At 37.7% G+C, this 15,829-nt stretch overlaps 1 long non-coding RNA gene across 1 annotated transcript in view; it reads right to left on the reverse strand.

The window, feature by feature from the left end:
* Positions 1-303: 303 nt before the first annotated feature.
* Positions 304-15,829, reverse strand: part of LOC114023139 — a 146,248-nt gene continuing 130,722 nt past the window's right edge. The window contains exons 2-4 of the long non-coding RNA XR_003566750.1: positions 5,391-5,497; positions 683-748; positions 304-522 (exon numbers count right to left, since the gene is read on the reverse strand). This is a non-coding gene — a long non-coding RNA (uncharacterized LOC114023139). The remainder of the gene's footprint in view (positions 523-682; positions 749-5,390; positions 5,498-15,829) is intronic.

Raw genomic sequence — 15,829 nt, forward strand, 5'->3', positions numbered from 1 at the left:
TGAGTGGGATCTTATTTTTAATTATTATGCTGTAAACATTCTGTTCTAGTCTCACCCACTTATTTCAGTTGCTGAGTACCTGGTCATTCGGAGGTACAGTGCTGCCTACCTACTGCTTTCCTGGCAGTTCTGATGACAACTTAAGAATAGTATCTGCTTACCTCATTTTGAGGGTATTGTTTCTTATGCAAAGGTACAACTTCTTTCTGCATTGTTTGTAAAACCAACTTGCAATCTATTTTTTATGTAACAATACAGTGTACTGTATGAAACAATCATCACATTGTTTTACTCCCTAGCAAGAACATGATGTGTAGCAGTTACTAGGCACAAAGGGGCAGTTTTCACTGCCTCCCCATCTTATTAGTGTAATGTCATTTATTGTTTTAATATGCCAGCTTGTTTTAAATGATCTTCAATCCTGATTTGTTAAAGATTTCTTTGGAGCATTCATTATCTTCTCCCACTCATGGGAAGATGGGCATTTTAGTTCTTGAGATAGAATAATACCCAAATCAGTAGCTGTGAGGGAGGAGAAAGGTCATTATGAATGGAGAGAAGTTTTGACTGGTCTGCAAAAATGCACTGTGAGTCAAACACTGAAAAAAAAGACAGAAAGGCGAGAGAGAGAGAGAGAGAATATATGAGAATGTATGAGTGAAAATGAATATATAAAACCCACCTAGAAACATTCTCTCTGAAAGCGAATAAGATCCAAATTCACTTCCAATGATGTTCTGGTCATTTCCTTTAAGAGATAATAGGTCAGATTGATTAGTGTGTATTCTAGACACTGGGCATTGTTGGAGGTACAGCTTTTCTTTCAGTTATGATCCCAGTAGCCAGAAGGTTGTTGAAGACTTTTCCCTTACCTCTTCCTTGGAATCATTAGGACCTTGAAGGCCTTCCATGATTTTTCTCCAGTTTATCTGGAAACTTCCTAAATTTTTACTCCCATAGTAGTTACCATCTCAAATTCCACATTCCAGATAAATTAGACTACTGGCCATTTTCAAGTATTTTCCTACCAACTCCTACTTACATATACCGAGACAGGTAAAAGCACTACATTGTACCTGGAATAGACCTCCTTTATTTATCTGCTGTTGAAATCCTTCTCTTTCTTCAAAGCCCAGCTTGAATTTCACTCTTCCATGATAAGTTTCTTAAAACCTTTTATCAAGAAAAGTGATTGGGGCAGGTAGGTGGTACAGTGGATAGAGTACCAGCCCTGAATTCAGGAGGACCCGAGTTCAAATCTGACCTCAGACACTTAACACTTACTGGCAGTGTGACCCTGGGCAAGTCACTTAACCCCATTGCCTAGCCACAAAAAAAGTGATTCTTTCCTTATTCTTTCATTCCCATCACTCTAACCCCTCCAATTCACTTATGGTTTGCATTATAGTTTCCTCCTAGATTGTAATTTGTGTGTGTGTGTGTGTGTGTGTGTGTGAGAGAGAGAGAGAGAGAGAGAGAGAGGCAGTTGGGGTTAAGTGACTTGCTTAGAGTCACACAGCTAGTGAGTGTTATATGTCTGAGGCCGGATTTGAACTCAGGTCCTTCTGACTCTGGGGCTGGTGCTCTGTCCACTGCACCACTTAGCTAACCCCTGTAAATTTTTTTAAGGGAAAGGACTATATGCTCAAGGAATGTACTTTTAAAACCTTAAAGTGCCACATCAATATGCAGGATTATTGTTGTTGCTGTTATTTTATTGTTATTGTTATTAGTTTTTTAACTTGCCAACATCAGCATCTAAGCACTTATGCTGGATTTGAACTCAGGAAGATGAACATTCCTGACTCCGGGCCCCTGTGCTCTTATCTGCTGCACCCCCTAGCTGCCCATAAATATTTACTATTCTCAAGGCATTAATTCCTGGAGGTTCAAAAATGGAAAAAAAAATGGCAAAATATATAGTCTCTTGGAGCTTTTAAATTCTCTCTGTGTGTAGCAAGTATACAAATAAATATAATACTTTGTGTAACATAATAGAGACGAAGCAAGGATACAAACAAAATCTGTTAGGAAATTATAAGGAAGGAGAGAAGACATTTAGATGGGAGTATCACAGAAAGTGTCAGGCAGGCAGTGGCAGGTGGGCTAAATCAAGCCTTAGAGAATGAGAAGGAATTCAACAACCATAGCTGAGGAGGAAGCATATTTTAGGACAGCCTGCACAAATACAGGGATGTGTCATTGTCACACCTACACATTAAGAAGATAAGTTTTGGCCAATGAATTACAGAGTGGGCTTCTTAGGAGAGAATAGAAGCCAGGAAAATTATGATTCCAGAATACTAATGATGAAGAATGTACCTCTTGAAAAAAGAGGTAATCAACTCAATCTACAAAGTGAGATATTCATTTTTAGATATAGTAAATATGGGAATTTGTTTCACTTGAGAATATATATGTTATGAGAGTTTTTCTTTTTTTTATCTTTTTTTTGGGGGGGGAGGGAGGCGGAACAGAAAGAAAATAGAAGTTTATTAATTGGAAAAAATACATTCCAATTTGATTGGGGAAAAAAGTCTATCGAAATACTTTGGGTAAGAAACTATGAGGGCCTGAGCCAGGATATTAGAACTTCTAGTGAAGATGGGACAGATGTGAGAAATATTTAGGAGAGAGAAACAGTAGGACTTTGCAACAGCTTGAATGTCAGGGATGAGGGAGAGAGAAGAATAAAAGAGAGCCCCCAACCAGATTTAAAGCCATGGTGATAGGGAAAATGGTGGTTTCATCAACATAAATGGGGAGTTGGGGGGAGGGGCAGATTTTGTGAGGAAGATAATGGCTTCAGTTTTGGAAATGTCAAAACCATGTATAGTGAAGTGCCTACACATACAATGCCATATGGTTATTTTGCCCATTTGGTACTCATTCAGCAGTTGTACTTCCTGCATGATTTACTGTAGTTTTCTTCTCAATAGTATAGAAAAGATTTCATTATTTGAATGTGCTTTCTAAGAAGTATTCATGTGAATTATGGGAGGGCTAGAATATTGTTCCCCCTTCCCCCCACTCCTTTGGGGGCAGCATCCCCTACAGAATCAAGATTGTTTGACTTGTAGTTGACTTATTAACAATTGCTTTGACTTTAGGTCTAAGTATTTGGGGAGACCAAGATTTTTTTTAGGTATCTGTAGCCGACATTCAGTCTAGTTTGGGGATAAGTTTTGAAGCATGGTGAATAATATGGTGAAGATTTGGGGCCTGATCTTGCAAAACAACAATAGGAAGTGGACAGATAAGTACAACATGAGCAGCTCTCTGAAAGATGCGTGAGAGGAAAATGTCTGGAGATGTGGAATTTGGCAGTTAGGATGGAAAGGGGCGGGGGAAGGGGGGGAAAGATGCCTAAGGGGATGACTAAAGAATTGCCCAATCATCTGCAGTCTCTTTCCCTTTTAGGGGCCTGTGTAATCTTAAAAGCATTATAGCTGACAGGGAGAATAAAAACAAGATCGTCTTTTCCAAATGATTTCACAATCATCCCTGTAACTAGGCCTCTCCACAAAGAAAAATAGCTAATGTTGGCAAATTGAATCAAAGCATCACACATTTGGAAACAAATTGTTCACCTTAGAGAAAGTACCATGAGGAAAAAGGTTAAGAAATCCAGGAATCCTTGATCTTTTTACTGCTAGATTCTGTATGTCTCAGTTCTCTCAAAATGAAATAAAAAAATCTCTGATTTTTCAAAGATATGTAGTTGGGACCAAACTTATGGTTTAGGCCATGTGGGTCAAATAATTTACTAGGCTATCCATGACTTCTCATTGTTGGAATTGAAGTATAAAAAGACCAAGTTTCATGCTGCAGCTAAATTCCTTGTGCTATTCTGTCCTGGCTACCTAAAAGAATCAGATCCTGAAGTCCTCATAGTAAGTCAGAAAGTAGAACTATACCATCTCAGTCAGAAACTTATGCCCAAAGAGTAGATATGGATGGCACAGTTCATCAGCTTGGGAGAGCTCTGTTATTCCCTGATTATATATGGAATAAAATTACTCTTGTTTAGTTGTTTCAGTTGTGTCTGACTTTTCATGACCCCGTTTGGGGTTTTCTTGGCAAAGTGGAGTGCTTTGCCGTTTCCTTCTCCAGCTCATTTTTACAGATGAGAAACTGGTCAAAATAGGGTTAAATGATTTGCCCAGGGTCACACAACTAGTAAGTATTTGAACTTGTGAAGATGGTTAGTCTTCCTGATTCCAAGCCACGTGTTCTCTCCATTGTGCCACCTAGCTGCCCCAGATTGTGAGGGAATAGAGTGGTAGGCCTGGCGTCAGGAAGACTCATCTTCCTGAATTCAAATCTGGCCACAGACACTTAGTAGCTATGTGACCCTGGGCAAGTCCCTTAACCCTGCTTGCCTCAGTTTCCTCATCTGTAAAAGGAAATGGCAAACCACTCCAGCATCTTTGCCAAGAAAATTCCCAATGGTTTGATGAAGTGTCAGACATGACTGAAAAATGACTCAAAAAGACTCAATGGAATAAAATATGCTGATGAATTTTGAGTGTGCTTGCATTGATTTATTTACAAGTCGTATACCAGGTTATGGCATAGGTAATAATATAGATGGCTTCCTGCATGATGTGATATGAAAATCTCTGAAGGGACTAGCCTAGACTCAAAACATTGAACCTTTTCATCTGCTATAGCCATTAGGATTGGTTATTCCTTAAAAGTTTTCTTAAAGGGAAGTGAATTTTATTTGTCAAAAAGCATCTTGTTAAAGGGGAGGATTAAAACATTAGTACAGTTTCCTTGATTTGGTGAGCAGAATAGCCTTTGGTTAGCAAAGAATAGGCCTTTAGAGGAAGGGGATTTGGATCAGGTAAATTTGATAGATGATGTGATGGGTAGGTCTGTTTTATGGGCCAGGAGGCCATTACAGAAATCTTAATCAGTACAGCATAAGAAAATTTGCCCCCTGGAGAGGAGGCAAGGGGAAGCTGAGCATAAACTGCTTTTTAAAACTGTTTTGAAAGGAAAAACTCTTAAACAGAGGTTTAAGAATTTTTTAAAAGATATGCAAGCTAGTCACAATTTAGAGCTGTTCTTGAAGCAGTAGAGGGAGGATTTTCTCTTCCCCTCTTCCCTTCTCCACCACTCCAGATGGTATTTTGCTGGCCTCTTATGGGGTAGGAAAGATAGAACACTCTGTGTGAGTGTGTGTGTGTGTGTGTGTGTGTGTGTGTTACTGATTTCTATCATGGACTCAACTTCTAAATTGCACAAACCATAGGCTATAATACTACCATTTGAGCTAGAAAACTTTCCCTCTGACCAAGACAATTGCAAATATGCTAAACTTGCTTAAATGAAAAGTCATTCTTTACATAGCTTACATCGACATAAGATGACAAGTCACTCACCAGATAAGGCACTCTTTGTCTGAATCAAACAATAAGCCAGCTCTTCCAAGAAAATCCTTGTTCTCATCTGAGCAGAGTACATATTCAGCTAGTACTGCATTCAGGATCTGTGATGAGAAAGAGGCCCATCCACTAAGAAGGGGCAAAAATCTATTGTGTCGTCTGTCAGTCTACTTTTATTGAAATGGTCACTAGCAAGCTGTTTGAAATTTAAAGGTATATAGCAAGGTTTATGGTAACTTCCATGACTGACATGATAAATAGACTATTAGGAATACAATTTTCCCTTAGCTTATTCTAAAACGGTGTGCTCAGGGTATTCTGGTAGGTACAGTACCATGGTTATTTATCACAGGGTAAAAGTCTGTACTTCATTAGTGCAAAGGGACTGAGTATTTGCTCCCAAAATTTAAAATGGATCTCTTACACTAGGAAGATGGGAGCCTTGTTGGAGTGTCACCTTGTGGGATGATTTGATGGAGGTAATACTGGGTGACAGGGATACTCACAAATTGAAAGTGGCTGAGAGGCCCTAATTGGTGAACTATGACATCAGCCTTTGAAAATCTGGTTCTGCATCTTCTACTTGTAGCGAAAATTTACAGAGGCTTAAGCCAGAACGTCAAGTGAAAATGCGATGATAAATTAGGTCAATTACTGCATGGAAGATGTGCGAGTCACGCTAATGCCTAGTAAATATAGCACAATTTTAATTATGGTTACAGACATTCACATCCATTTTCCTCAGTCATTTAAAACATTACAGCACAGTTAATAAAGTTATCCACTCACTGGATAAGTGCAGTTTAATTTTATTCATAAAATATTTCTTGAACATCTTATTGGAAAATCATCAAAAGTCCTACTTTTGCCTAATATTTTCTTGTCCTTTTCTTAACCTTGTCTTTCCACAGATTATAGCAAAGAGATAGAATTGTTCTGTCTAGTAATGTTAATAAGGCTAATTTCAGTTAATATTAGTTAACTCATTATTATGGTCTAAGTCAAAGACTGCTTTTTACTTGTGAATTAAGGATGTCAAACACATCCACACTAATCTAGATGATTCATTCGTAAGTGAATTGTACATATCTGTCTTTTTTCATCTGCAAATTAGAGCACTTCTGTAACTTAACAAACATTTTCTTTCTTCTTTGAATAGTTGTAGATCTGATCACTGCTCTTCTTGTTTGCCCTTCAGATACTCATGTACTTCTCTTTGGGGTCAATTGCAATTCCTTTAACATTTCCTCATTGATTTTCAATTCTTTTTGGTTTCTCTCCTGCCAGTCAGCAGTATTTATTGTCCCCTCAGTGTATAAAGAGCACTATATTAGGAACCATGGGAGAAATCCAAAGACTTAGAAAGGAAATGACTCTGTTCTCCATGAACATTCCATCTGAATGGGAATCTAGAGTACTGCCAAAGACTCTAATCTGTGAAACTAAATTTTCTGGATAGGAATGCCTTCTTTTGTAAATAATAGACTAGAATTCCAGGCTCAGCTTTGATAGAATTGGACCTAGCAAAACATTAAAATAATCTTTCTTCTCTTGCCTCCCCCAGCCACATTCCCTGAGATATCTCATTATTTTAGGTTCTGAACATATAAGTTGGTCTTATCTTGCTAACTGTAGATGCTTTACCATGGAAAACTCCTCATTAACGGTATTGGGATTCAGGGACCATATTAAAACACAGGCTGAAGATTAATAGGGAAGATGGTGGATTTAAATCTAGATTATGGCATAAAGGATTGGTTATAACTGGTCTTCCTGCCTCAAGTCTCTTCTCCCTCCAATCCATGCTATACTCAGGGCTGCCAAGGCAATACAGGAAAAAGATAGGGAGACACATCTGTATTTTTCAGGATAAAGATGAAGAGGCAATGTTGTATGTTGGAAAGAGCATTGAAAAAGAAGTCAAGTGAAATCTGGGTTGGCATCCTACCTACCATACTTACTACCTATCCCCAGGGTTACATCACAAACTCCCTTTGTCTCAGATTCTTTATCGATAAAATATACGTTAGTACCTATGTGTTGGTAAATACCTTAACGGCTGTCAAGAGGATTGAATGAGATAATACAGGAAAAATGCTTTGTAAAATGCTCAATTTTGTCAGTGCTGACTATGATGAAGTAACAAATTAAGCTCTAAAAGTGTATTCTATACTTTTGCTATCTTTAATTGAAGTCTTCACAAATCACGCAAAAATTGATGGAATATATACTTTTTGAGGATAGGGACTGTTTGTTTCATGCCTGTATCCTTAGCACCTAGTATATTCCCCAATATATGTTGGGTGCATAATAAATGCTTTTTGGATGAATTGAAATTAGTTGAAATTTTGTGGGTTGCTGGCACATAATTAGGGCATAAGAGGACAATGAGATCAATATGAGTTCTTTTTTAATATGGTCATTTGCTAAACGTGTATGAAAAATTCTGATGGATTTAGTCAATCAACCTTATAGAGATGTCACATGTTCACCATTGCTCCCTACATTTTCCTATGTTGCTAACATATCCCAACCCTGCCCACCTCTCCCTGAAGTTTTCCTTGTGGTAAGGGATACAAGAAGGATGCCAGTGCCAAGGTGGGTAGAACAATACACAAATTTTCATCAGTCAGTAAACATGTTAAGCACCTCACATTTGTCAAGAACTGTGGAAAGACAGTAGGGAATGATATAATCCCGACTCTCAAGAATCTGACATTCTAACAAGGGAGACGTGAAGTACATAAACAGTATATATGGAATAAATCTAAAGATAATAAATACAAATAAATATAAGGTAGTTAAATATGAGGGAGTTAGTAGTGGGAAGAGAATTCACTGTTGGTAAGGTCAAGAAAGGCTTCATTTGGAGGTGATGTTTGTGTTGTCTCTTGAAGGAAGAGAGGGCCTCAATGAAGTGGGGTGAGGAGAGAGTGCATTCTCATGAAAAGGCACAGAGATGGGAGATGGAAAGTAATGTGTGAGAAACGGGGAGAAGGCCAGTTTGGATGAATCACAGCTTATGGGAGGAGGAGTGAAGTGTACAAAGGTACAAAGATAGGTTGGGGTAAGATTATAAAAGGCTTTAAAATAATAATAATGATGATGATGATGATAATGATAACAATATTTTTGTAATGCCTACTATGTGCCAAGCACTGCACTAAGTACTTTACAAATATTATTTCATTTAATCCTTACAATGACCCTGAGAGGTAGGTGCAATTATTATCCCTGTTATACAGATGAAGAAACTGAGGCAGACTGAAGTTAAATTACATGCCCAGGGTCACACAGCTAGTAATTGTCTGAGACTAGATTTGAACGTAGGTCTTCTTGACTCTAGGCCCAGCCCTCTATCACCTACCTATCTCCCAAAATAGGAATTTATATTTGATCCTGGAGTTAGAAGGTAGCCACATCCACAATCACTAGTTCTGTGAAGAGCTAATGAGGCCCTAGCAAGAAGAGCCGTGACTTTACAAATTTGCTTTAGCTTTAACCTAAATCTTCAGGCTCACACACATAGTTTATTTGATAAATGGATTGAAAAACTCCTTGGATTAAAAAAAAAGTATGAAGTAATATTCCACTGACTTCTAATTCTCAATAAAGCCAATTATCTACAGAATGTTTTCTGCATGCAAACATTTATTCAATTGGGAAAGCAACACTATGTTGGTAGATGATAAATGGAGTTAAGAAATGATTTGTGGCAGGCTAGCCACATCTGTAAAGGGCCTAACAACTTACTCTGAGTCAATGTATTTACCTGATAAAGAACAGTGAAAAAATAACAGGTATTTGGATTCACATTTGGAGTATCTTAGCAGCAGTGCAAAACTGTCCCCAGGGTTTTAGATAAAATTCCTTAGGATTTACAGTTGTTTCCAAAGCAGCTTTTTTTTTTTATCAAGTAAGACAGAATAGCCCACTGATAGGAACTATACACCCACATCTTCTAGGTAAGCAACTCTTCTGTGAAGGTAAAAAGAAGGACAATTTCACTGCAATTGTCATCACATGATGTCATCCTTGACATGAGAAAGGAGTAAAGTATCACCTCAACTTGTAGAGTTGGGGCCCCTTCAATCATTCTCAGGTAAAACTGCTAAATAAAGGGGGGGCAGAGAGAAAATGGTGGGGGTGGAGGTAACAACCCAGCCAAAATCTCACAATGTTGTCCTCCAAATTTCTTTAAAATAACACATAAAATTGAATTCTGGAGCGGCATAGTCAACAAAAAGTTGATGTGAGACATTTTCCCAGCATAAGACAACTCAGGAGGTCAGAAGGAAAGGTCTGTGATACTGCGGGGCAGGGGGAGGGTTGCTGGCCTAGAACACATGTGGTGGCAATACTCGCAGGGGGCTTTGGAGGCAGCTGTTATATAGAGCTCTCATCCCAGAGATGGTAAGGAATAATTGGTCAGAAAGAGAATACAGGGGACCCTGAGATGACACTGGGCATAGGACCATATTCTGTGTGGCAAATCCCTTGCTCATATACAGTTCAGGATCACAGTTAGAGTGGAGAGGAATTCTTATGATTGGTCACAAGGGAGCACAGCAAGGTTGCAGCTGCAGGGTGGAGAGGAACATTTGTGCTTGCTGCTGCAGTGGAGCAGGAACCCTCCTGGGTAATGAACAGGGCACAGACCAGGAGACCAGTGACAACACTTGCCCCAGGATAACACCATCTTGGAAGTGCTGACAACTTGCAGAGACCCAGAACTAGCTATGAAAACAGAAGCACAAAAATGTTTGAAGCTTGGGACAATGGCTCCCTTCCTCCAGGTGAGCAGAGACCAACTTTAACATAGAGTTCAAAGTCAAGAAACAGACTACAAAAATGAGTAAAAGACAACAAAAGTACCTAACTGTAGAAATCTATTATAGTGACATGGAAGATCAAAGACACAAACTCAAAAGAAAAACACAACATGAAAACAGCTACAATGCCTCAAAGAAAAATTGAACTCTTTTTGCAAAAAAAAAAAATGCCAAAAATGTCCAAAAATATTGCAAATAAACTTCCTTCCAGAGATTCCTACAGGAGATAAGATTTATAGAGGGGAAATTAGAAACAAAAGATTGAGATTAATGTAAGAAAATTATGAAAACAAAATTAGTAGCTCGATAAAAGAAGCACACAAATTAGTGAAGAAAATAACACCTTAAATGTCAGAATTGGCTAAATTTTGAGGGGAAGGCACAAAAGTTCACTGAAAAAAATAATTCCTTAAAAATTAGAATCAGACAAATGTGAGCTAATGACTCTATGAGACATCAAGAAACAATAAAGTAAAGACAAAATAATGATTAAAAAAATAGAAGAAAATGTGAAATATCCCATCAGAAAAGCAACTGACCCAAAAATAGATTGGGAAGACATAGTTTAAGATTTATTGGATTACCTGAAAGCCATGATCAATAAAGAGCCTAAGATCATATAGATTATAAAGTGAAACTGACCCAATATCTTAGATCCAGAAAATAAAATAGAAATTGAAAGAATCTACTGATCACTTCCTTGAAAGAGATCCCAAAATGAAAACTCCCAGTAATATGATAGCTAAATTCTAGAGCCCTAGGTCGGGTAGAAAATATTTCAAGCAAAAACTACTCAAATATTATGGAGCTACAATAAGGATTATATGAGATTTAACAGCTTCCAGGTTAAAAGAGAAAGGGCATGGAATATGATTTTCAGGAAGACAAAGTAGTTAGGATTATAACCAAGAAAAACTGGGCATATTCTTTTAGGGGAAAATGGATATTTTAATGAAATAGAGGACTTTCAAGCATCCTTGATGAAAAGACTGTAACTGAATATAAAATACAACATTCAAGCACAAGAATCAAGAGAAGAATAAAAAGGTAAATATAAAAGAGGAATCATAAGAGACTTAATAAGATTAAACTGTATACAAACTTATTGGGGAAGATGATACATGTAATTCTTAAGGATATTATGAGGGTAGATAGAAAAAGTCTATATAGACAGAGGGCGTGGATGTGAATCAGTTATGTTGAGATGAGCTAAAAAAATGAAGGGATGAGAAAGAGGGATTCACTGGGAAATGGGGGAATGGAAAGGAAGAAGGGGAATTTATCTCACATTAAAGAAGTACACAAGTAAGAGCCTCAATAAGAGGAGGAATTGCGGAGCCTTGCGGGCAATGCTTAAATCTCACTTTCATCAGAATAGGTTCAAAGAGGGAAGAATACACATGTACACACACACACACACATACACACATATACTCACATGCATGTTTAGTTGGGAATAAAAATCTATCTTACACAACATGGAAGTAGGAGGCAAAGGGGATAAGACAGAAAGGGTGAGGTGATAAAAGGGAAGGTAGTGGTCAGAAGCAAAACAGACTTTTGAAAAGGGATGGGGAAAAGAGAGAAGGATAAACAGAAGAAAATAGGATAGAAGAAAATACAGAGTTGGTAATTGTGAATGTGAATGAGATGAACTCACCCATAAAATACAAGTGGATAGCAGAATGCATTAGAAACAAGAATACAACAATACATTGTTTACCAGAGACACACTTGAAACAGAAAGACACACACAGAGTTAAAATAAGGTGACGAAATAGAATCTATTACGCTGCAGCTGAGACTAAAAAAAAAAAAAGCAGGCTCTCAGACAAAGCAAAAGCAAAAATAGATTTAATTGAAAGAGATAATGAGGGAAACTATTTTGCTAAATGGTACCATGGGTAATTAAATAACATCAAAAATTTTTTTAGCAAGTTTCTTTGATAAAGGCCTTATTTATCAGATATATAGAGAACTGAGTCAAATTTATAAAAATAAGAACCATTCCCTGATTTGATAAATGGTCAAATGATATGAAAAGTTTTCAGAAGAAGAAATCAAAGCTGTCTATATTTATATGAAAAAAAATGCTTTAACGTACTATTGATTTGCTGTTGTTCAATCTCTTCAGTCATGTCTAACTCTTCATGATTCCTTTTTAGGTTTTCTTGGCAAAGATACTGAAGTGGTTTGCCATTTCCTTCTCCAGCTCACTTTACAGATGAGGAACTGAGGCAAACAGAGTTAAGTTACTTGCCCAGGTAGTAAGTGTCTGAGGCTAGATTTCAACTCAGGAAGATGAGTCTTCCTGACTTCAGGCCTGGCACTCTATCCACTGTGCTACTTACCAGCTTACCACTATTGATTAGAGAAATGCAGATTAAAACAAGGTACTACCTCCCACCTATCAGACTGATCAAAATAACAGAAAAGAAAAGTGAAAAATGTGGATGTGGAAAAATAAAGACACTAATGCACTGTTGGTAGAGTTGTGAACTGATCCAACCATTCTGGAGAACTGGGGCTAGGCTCAAAAGCCTATAAAACTGTGCATACCCCTTAACCCAGTAATGCCACTAACAGGTTTATTCCCCAAAAGAGATAAAAAATTCTCTCTCCTCAGATTATTGTAACTTGGTTTATTAGACTCCTGAGGCACCTTGGTGGCATGGGACAGAACACTGGATCTGGAGGAAGACCTGTGTTTGAATACAGCTTTAAATACTTACTAGCTATGTTACTTTGGACAAGTCACTTAACTTTTGTCTGCCTCAATTTCCTCATCTGTAATATGAGGATAATAATAGCATCTATCTGCCAGGGTTTTTATTAAGACAGAATGAAATAAAATTTATAAAGTGTTTTACAAATCTTAAAGTGCTATATAAATTGTGTCATTTTTATTCTTATGTTAGATATGGTAAATGGGAAGAAATGTCATAGGTGTTTTGACTTTTGACCTTTCTCACTTGCTGAATTCTTATTTCATAGAAAGAGTATTTCCAGTGGAATTGAATGTCACTATAAGAATCATCCAATAGGGCTGGACATAAACAAGATACTATTTTATTTTATCAACTACAAAAGTTGAAATACTAGAGAAAGCACTTGGCATTTTGTATCTAGTTATGTCATTTCTACTGACATCCATTCTTTTATTTTTCATCTGCATACTGCTAAATTATTAATACATTTAAAATAAAATATCAATAAATTAATTTATTTGTATGCCTGAGTTCCTTTGGGTATTGCTGAGTGGCAAAGTAGGGTAAATAAAAAGAAGGCAGAGGATAGTGAGGTTTCTCTTCATACTGGCAATTCCATAGTTTGTTACACAACCATAAGAATGTCAACATATTAGTTTTCCCATAGCCTGCCCAGTTTAATATGTTCTAGCATTTAGCTTTGTCCTGGTTGGCCATTAGGTTGATCTACTTTATCGTAGCGCTTCCTTCTCAGCAGCTGATAATGGAAAGGCAGACAGTCATGAGAGACAACATCATGGTGTGGCAAAGAGGGCTGGATTCAGGATTGTTTCTTGGCTCTGTTATTTCTCACCTTTGTGACCCTGGGCAAGTCATTAAATCTCCATGGACCTCAGTTTCTTCATCTGCAAAAATGAGAGGGTTGGAGTAGCTAGTATTTGAAGACTATTCTAACTGTAAATCTATGATCCTAAGATTATCTGTGATTTTAAAAAGATTCCTAAAGATGGGGGAAGTCATGGACTACAACTAAATAGAAATGGTGGTTGATACACATCAGTACCATATTGTAATGCTTCTGCAGATAATGGGTAGTGATAGTCTAGTATTCAAGTAAAACCATTGCAAAGATAGCATCCTTCAGCCCACCTCCCATAAATAACAACAGTGATAACAATTTTATTTTGTATGTCACTTCACATTCCAAATGTATTCCTTCTCTGTCCCTTACCCTGAGAGCTATCCTTTGTAACCAAGGATAAAAAAAGACAAAGAAAAAAAAAAACCTAACCAGTACCACAGCTGAGTCTGCAATATGTGCCGTGCTTCAGTCTATCAACCCCACTTTTGCCATTCTCCCATGCTCTAGTAGGCACTTAGGGTGTGGATGGTGAGGAGTGAAGATTGAAGTTATTTCAGATGTTAGAGGAACGACTTAGGTTGATTCATTGTGTGACCTTGGGCAAGTCACGTTGGGCAACTGTACAGGCCTTAATTTCTTCAGATTTAAGATGACGGTATTGGATTTGGTTTCTAAGATCCCTTCTCCTCCTGAGAGTCTATGAGTGGGTGGCAGCCACACCTATGGTTAGGAACATTCAGTTTCCAAGGCTATCAATCTACTGCCTTCCGTGAGCAATGCATTTGTACTTAATATTTCATTATTGGCAAATGAGGCCAAAGTGCTCTGAGAATAATGTGATAGCAAAAAGATAAAGAGAAATTATATCAGTTAACTAATGAAGTAACCAACTGACCTGTGGGCCCCTGTCATTGTCTAGAGATGAAAGATTGAGTCCTATGTGACTCTTCATATAGTAATATATGTTAGGACTTTAAAAATAAATCAAAGAAGAGGTTAGGATTCTGCAACTGCTTTAACTTCCTCCACTTCATGTGTTCCACTTCTGACAACTGGCTTTATATTATGCCTCAAGATTTAAAAGAAATCCACAAAGGGTTTCACTTCAGTTTACTGTCCTTGTGTAGATAATTAAGAGGATTTGGAACTGGAAGGGACCTGGAGTTCAAATAGTCCAACTCTCCTTTTCACATCTATATGGAAATTGACCTACATAATTCTGATTATGAATATGAAAATCCTTATAGATTTGGCTTAGAGATAAGTGGTTCCTGGGGAAGGGGGCTGCTCTTCCTCCCAGGAATTGAAGGGGGAGGAATTGAGGGAATTTACCTTGGGCCAGATCATTGGGTGCTCAAGTGTGTGGTTCCCTTACCAGGGAATTTGAAACTTGCTTGACCTCTGTTTGCCTTAATCTCTTTGTAGACAAATGTAGACATTTCTTTTTTTGATAAATTACATGTGTTAAAGCCAATAGTGGTCAACACATAGGGACTACAGTGTTCAAAACTTGCCCAGAGTACACAAATGTCTTGATATAGGCCCTTCAGCCTTTTGTTTCTCCGTTCTTCCCAATAAAATTGATCCTGTGTCCCATTCTATCTAATTGACTTAAATTTTACTTAACTATTGTCCTACCAGATAACATGTATATCATAACGTGTGCCTGCAGTTAGTGTCTCAGAAAAATGGTAGTAAACCATGGTGATTTCAGACTCTAACGGGGACAAAAAGAGGCAGCATGCCAAAAGGTAGAGCTGATTTCAGAATCCTGCAACTGCTTTAACTTCCTAGGTCAAGTCTTGCCTTTGACACAGATTGGCTGTGAGATACCAGGCAAATCACTTAACCTCTCTGTCCCCCAGGCAACTCTAAGACTCTGAGTTCAGAGAAGATGCCAATCTTCATCAGTAGAGGAGATTTTATTATGACAGTTCTTTATGCCAAAGAAATCACAGGTCAGAGCCATCCTGTTGCACACCAGGCACACAGAGTAAGGTTTGCTTTATTAAGTAGCCTCTCCTAATATTCTTC

This window comes from Vombatus ursinus, unplaced genomic scaffold, assembly GCF_900497805.2.
Source record: "Vombatus ursinus unplaced genomic scaffold, bare-nosed wombat genome assembly UNPS02014816.1, whole genome shotgun sequence".
Lineage (NCBI taxonomy): Eukaryota > Metazoa > Chordata > Mammalia > Diprotodontia > Vombatidae > Vombatus > Vombatus ursinus.